Consider the following 5,359-nt stretch of genomic DNA (forward strand, 5'->3'; position numbering starts at 1 on the left):
CATAGAACCCCATAGATACCCCATAGACCCCATAGAACCCCATAGAGCCCCATAGAACCCCATAGACCCCATAGAACCCCATAGAGACCCCATAGCGCCCCATAGCGCCCCATAGAACCCCATAGAGACCCCTTAGAGCCCCATAGAGCCCCATAGATCCCCATAGAGACCCCATAGAACCCCATAGAGCCCCATAGATCCCCATAGAGACCCCATAGACCCCCATAGCGCCCCATAACTGACCGGTAGCCGTTGCTTTTAGGGTCACCCCATAAGTGGCCCCAAAGCCCATAAGGCAGAGCAGCGCCGTCATGGCCGCCATCGCTATAGGGTCCCATATAGGGCCAGGAAGTGACGTCAATGTGGGGCTATGGGGCGTGAAAATGGGGGGGTCCCTGGGGACCCCACAGGTGCCAACAAGGCCCCAACTCCGCCCCATTGATTCCCTATGGGGCACAGGCCCCATATCTGGCCCCATAACTGGAACCCTATGGGGCACTGGCCCCATATCTGGCCCCATAACTGGCATTCTATGGGGCACTGACCCCATATCTGGCCCCATAACTGGCACCCTATGGGGCACTGGCCCCATATCTGGCCCCATAACTGGCATTCTATGGGGCACTGGCCCCATATTTGGCATCCTATGGGGTGCTGGCCCCATATCTGACCCCATTGACCCCCATGATGGAGCTGTGCTATGGGTCAGTGGGATCTATGGGGCGCTATGGGGCAGAAAGCAACACACACAACACACACCAAAGCACTTTGGGGTCATTTATTACCCCATAACCACCCCATAACCACCCCATAGCGCCCCATAGCGCCCCATAGCCACCCCATAATGTCCCATAACCACCCCATAGCGCCCCATAGCCACCCCATAGTGCCCCATAACCACCCCATAGAGCCCCATAACCACCCCATATCACCCCATAGCCACCCCATATCACAGCCTATCAACACACCCCATAATGCCCAATAAACCACCCATAGAGCCCCATAACCCACCCCACAGTGAACCCCATAACCACCCCCATATCGCCCGCATTAACCCACCCCATAGTCGCCACCATAACCACCCCCATAGTGCCCACTAACCACCCCTTAGAGCCCATAACCACCCCATAGTTCCCAATAACACCCCATAGAGCCCCAAAAACACCCATAGTGCCCCCATAACCAGCCCCATATCACCCCATATTGCCCCATAACCACCCCATAACCACCCCATATCACCCCATAAGCACCCCATAACCACCCCATAGCGCCCCATAACCCCGTAACTACCCCATAGCCCCATAACCAGCCCCCCACCCCCACCCCATAGCCCCATATCTATAGGGTTTTATGGGGTTCTATGGGATTTTATGGAGTTCTATGGGGCTCTATGGGGTTTTATGGAGTTCTATGGGGTTCTATGGTGTTCTATGGGGTTCTATGGGGTTTTATGGGGTTCTATGGGGCTCTAAGGGGTTTCTATGGGGTTCTATGGGGTTTCTGTGGGGTCCTATGGGGTTTCTATGTCTTCTATGGGGTCTATATGGGGTTCTATGGGGTTTTAAGGGGTTTTATGGGGTTCTATGGGGTTTCTGTGGGGTCTCTATGGGGTTCTATGGGGTTTTATGGGGTTTCTGTGGGGCTCTAAGGGGTTTCTATGGGGTTCTATGGGGTTCTATGGGGTTTTATGGGGTCTCTATGGGGTTCTATGGGGTTTCTATGGGGTTCTATGGGGTTTCTATGGGGTTTCTATGGGGTTCTATGGGGTCCCTATGGGGTTTCTGTGGGGTCCTATGGGGTTTCTATGTCTTCTATGGGGTCTATATGGGGTTCTATGGGGTTTTAAGGGGTTTTAAGGGGTTCTATGGGGTCTCTATGGGGTTCTATGGGGTTTTAAGGGGTTCTATGGGGTCTCTATGGGGCTCTAAGGGGTTTCTATGGGGTTCTATGGGGTTCTATGGGGTTTTATGGGGTTTCTGTGGGGTCCTATGGGGTTTCTATGGGGTTCTATGGGGTCTATATGGGGTTCTATGGGGTTTTAAGGGGTTTTAAGGGGTTCTATGGGGTCTCTATGGGGTTCTATGGGGTTCTATGGGGTTCTATGGGGTCTCTATGGGGGTCTATGGGCTCAATGGGGTCTATGGGGTCTATAGGGTCAATGGGGTCAATGGGATCAATGGGGTCAATGGGGTCAATGGGATCAATGGGGTCTATAGGATCAATGGGGTCAATGGGATCAATGGGGTCTATAGGATCAATGGGGGTCAATGGGGTCAATGGGGTCTATAGGGTCAATGGGGTTAATGGGATCAATGGGGTCAATGGGGTCAATGGGATCAATGGGGTCTATGGGATCAATGGGGTCAATGGGGACAGGAAGTGACATCAGTAGTACCAGGAAGTGACGTCAAGAGAGACAGGAAGTGACGTCACTAGAAGCAGGAAGTGCCATCAGTAGCAGCAGGAAGTGACATCAGCAGAGACAGGAAGTGACATCACTAGAACCAGGAAGTGACGCCATTAAAGACAGGAAGTGACGTCAAGTAGTGTCAGGAAGTGCCCAGCCAAGTGCACCGTCCAATCAGCATCGAGCAGGGCGGGCTTAAGGCATGGCATTGTCCAATCAGCATCGAGGAGGGTGGGCTTAAGGCACGGCATCGTCCAATCAGCATCGAGGAGGGCTGGGCGCCGGCCAATCATCATCCAGCGGCCACGGAGGAGGCGATGATGGCGACGAGGATGAGGACGGTGAGGACGAGGCAGGACGCCATGATGAGCCGCTTCTATGGGGGGTAATTAGGGCTAATTAGGGCTAATTAAGGGTAATTATGGGGTAATTAGGGGTAATTAGGGCTAATTAGGGCTAATTAAGGGTAATTATGGGGTAATTAGGGGTAATTAGGGGGTAATTAGTGGTAATTAGGGGGTGATTAAGGGTTATTAGTGGTAATTAGGGGGCAAATAGGAGTAATTAGGGGGTAATTAGGGGTAATTAGGGGTTATTATGGGTAATTAGGGTGTAATTAGGGGGTAATTATAGGTAATTAGGGGTAATTAGGGGGTAATAAGGGGGTAATTAGGGTGTAATTAGTGGGTATTTAGGGGGAATTAGGGCATAATAAGGGGTAATTAGGGGTAATTAGGGGGCAATTAATGGTAATTGAGGGGGCAATTATGGGTAATTATGGGTAATTAGGGTAATTAGGAATAATTAGGAGTAATTAGAGGGCAATTGGGGGTAATTAGGGCTAATTAAGGGTAATTAGGGCTAATTAAGGGTAATTAGGGGATAATTAGGGGGTAATTAAGGGATAATTAGGGGGTAATTAGGGGCAATTAGGGGGTAATTTGGGGTAATTATGGGTAATTAGGGTTAACTAGGGGGTAATTAGAGGTAATTAAGGGGTGATTAGGGGTAATTAGGAGGTAATTAGTGGTAATTAGGGGTAATTAGGGGTACCCTATGCGGTCCCTATGTGTCTCTATGGGTCCCTATGGGTCTCTATGGGGTCTCTATGTGTCCCTATGGGGTCCCTATGTGTCTCTATGGGTCCCTATGGGTCCCTATGTGTCTCTATGGGTCCCTATGGGTCTCTATGGATCCCTATGGGTCTCTATGGGGTCTCCATGTGTCCCTATGGGGTCCCTATGTGTCTCTATGGGTCCCTATGTGTCTCTCTTGGTCTCTATGGGTCTCTATGTGTCCCTATGTGNCTCTATGTGTCCCTATGTGCCCTATGGGGTCTCTATGGGGTGCTGACCCTCCTGGCCTTGCCCTGTGGGTCTCTATGGGTTTCTATGGGTCTCTATGTGTCCCTATGGGGTCTCTATGTGTCCCTATGGGGTCTCTATGGGTCCCTATGGGGTCTCTATGGGTCCCTATGGGGTCCCTATGGGGTGCTGACCCTCCTGGCCTTGCCCTGCTGTCCTATGGGGTCTCTATGGGTCTCTATGGGTCCCTATGGGGTCTCTATGGGGTCTCTATGTGTCCTATGGGGTCTCTATGGGTCTCTGTGGGTCCCTATGGGTCTCTATGGGTCCCTATGGGTCTCTATGGGTCTCTATGTGTCCCTATGTGTCCCTATGGGGTCTCTATGGGGTCCCTATGTGTCTCTATGTGTCCTATGGGTCTCTATGGGGTCCCTATGGGGTCCCTATGGGATTTCTGTGGGTCTCTATGTGTCTCTATGGGTCCCTATGGGGTCTCTATGTGTCCCTATGGGGTCCCTATGGGATTTCTATGGGTCTCTATGGGTCCCTATGCGTCCTATGGGTCTCTATGGGTCTCTATGTGTCTCTATGTGTCCCTATGGGTCTCTATGTGTCCCTATGGGGTCCCTATTGGTCTCTATGGGTCTCTATGGGTCCCTATGGGTCTCTATGGGTCCCTATGGGGTCCCTATGTGTCCTATGGTTCCCTATGTGTCCCTATGGGTCCCTATGTGTCCCTATGGGTCCCTATGGGGTCCCTATGGGTCCCTATGAGTCCCTATGGGTCCCTATGGGTCCCTATGTGTCTCTATGGGTCCCTATGTGTCCCTATGTGTCCCTATGGGTCCCTATGTGTCCCTATGGGTCTCTATGTGTCCCTATGTGTCCCTATGTGTCCCTATGTGTCCCTATGGGTCCCTATGGGGTGCTGACCCTCCTGGCCTTGCCCTGCTGTCCTTGTGCGTCCCTCAGTTGTCGCTGTCCCTTCATCACGGCCGTCCCCGACTGCAGGATGTGCTGCTCAATGCGATTGATGGCCTCACCCTACAGACCAGCATTATACCCCATTAAATCCCATATAACCCCATTAAACCCCATTATATCCCATTACACCCCATTAAACCCCATTACACCCCATTACACCCCATTAAACCCCATTAAACCCCATTATATCCCATTACACCGCATTAAACCCCATTATATCCTATTGCCCCCCATTAAACCCCATTAAACCCCATTAAATCCCATATAACCCCATATAACCCCATAGAACCCCACAGAACCCCATAGAACCCCATAGAACCACATTAAATCCCATATAGCCCCATATAACCCCATATCCCCCCATATAACCCCATTAAATCCTATTAAATCCCATATAATCCCATATAACCCCATATCCCCCCATATAACCCCATATAACCCCATATCCCCCCATATAACCCCATTAAATCCTATTAAATCCCATATAATCCCATATAACCCCATTAAATCCCATATAACCCCATATAACCCCATTAAATCCCATATAACCCCATTAAATCCTATTAAATCCCATATAACCCCATTAAACCCTATTACCCCCCATTAAACCCTATTACTCCCCATTATATCCTATTACTCCCCATTAAACCCTATTACCCCCCAT

General features: G+C 50.6%; 1 long non-coding RNA gene across 1 annotated transcript; it reads right to left on the minus strand.

Moving 5' to 3' along the window:
* Positions 1–2,424: 2,424 nt before the first annotated feature.
* Positions 2,425–4,788, minus strand: LOC107307526. The gene is made up of 2 exons (XR_001552427.2): positions 4,645–4,788; positions 2,425–2,783 (listed from the first exon to the last, which is right to left on the minus strand). It is a non-coding gene; the product is annotated as an uncharacterized LOC107307526 (long non-coding RNA).
* Between the last annotated feature and the right edge of the window lie 571 nt (positions 4,789–5,359).

Source organism: Coturnix japonica, unplaced genomic scaffold (genome assembly GCF_001577835.2).
Source record: "Coturnix japonica isolate 7356 unplaced genomic scaffold, Coturnix japonica 2.1 chrUnrandom652, whole genome shotgun sequence".
Lineage (NCBI taxonomy): Eukaryota > Metazoa > Chordata > Aves > Galliformes > Phasianidae > Coturnix > Coturnix japonica.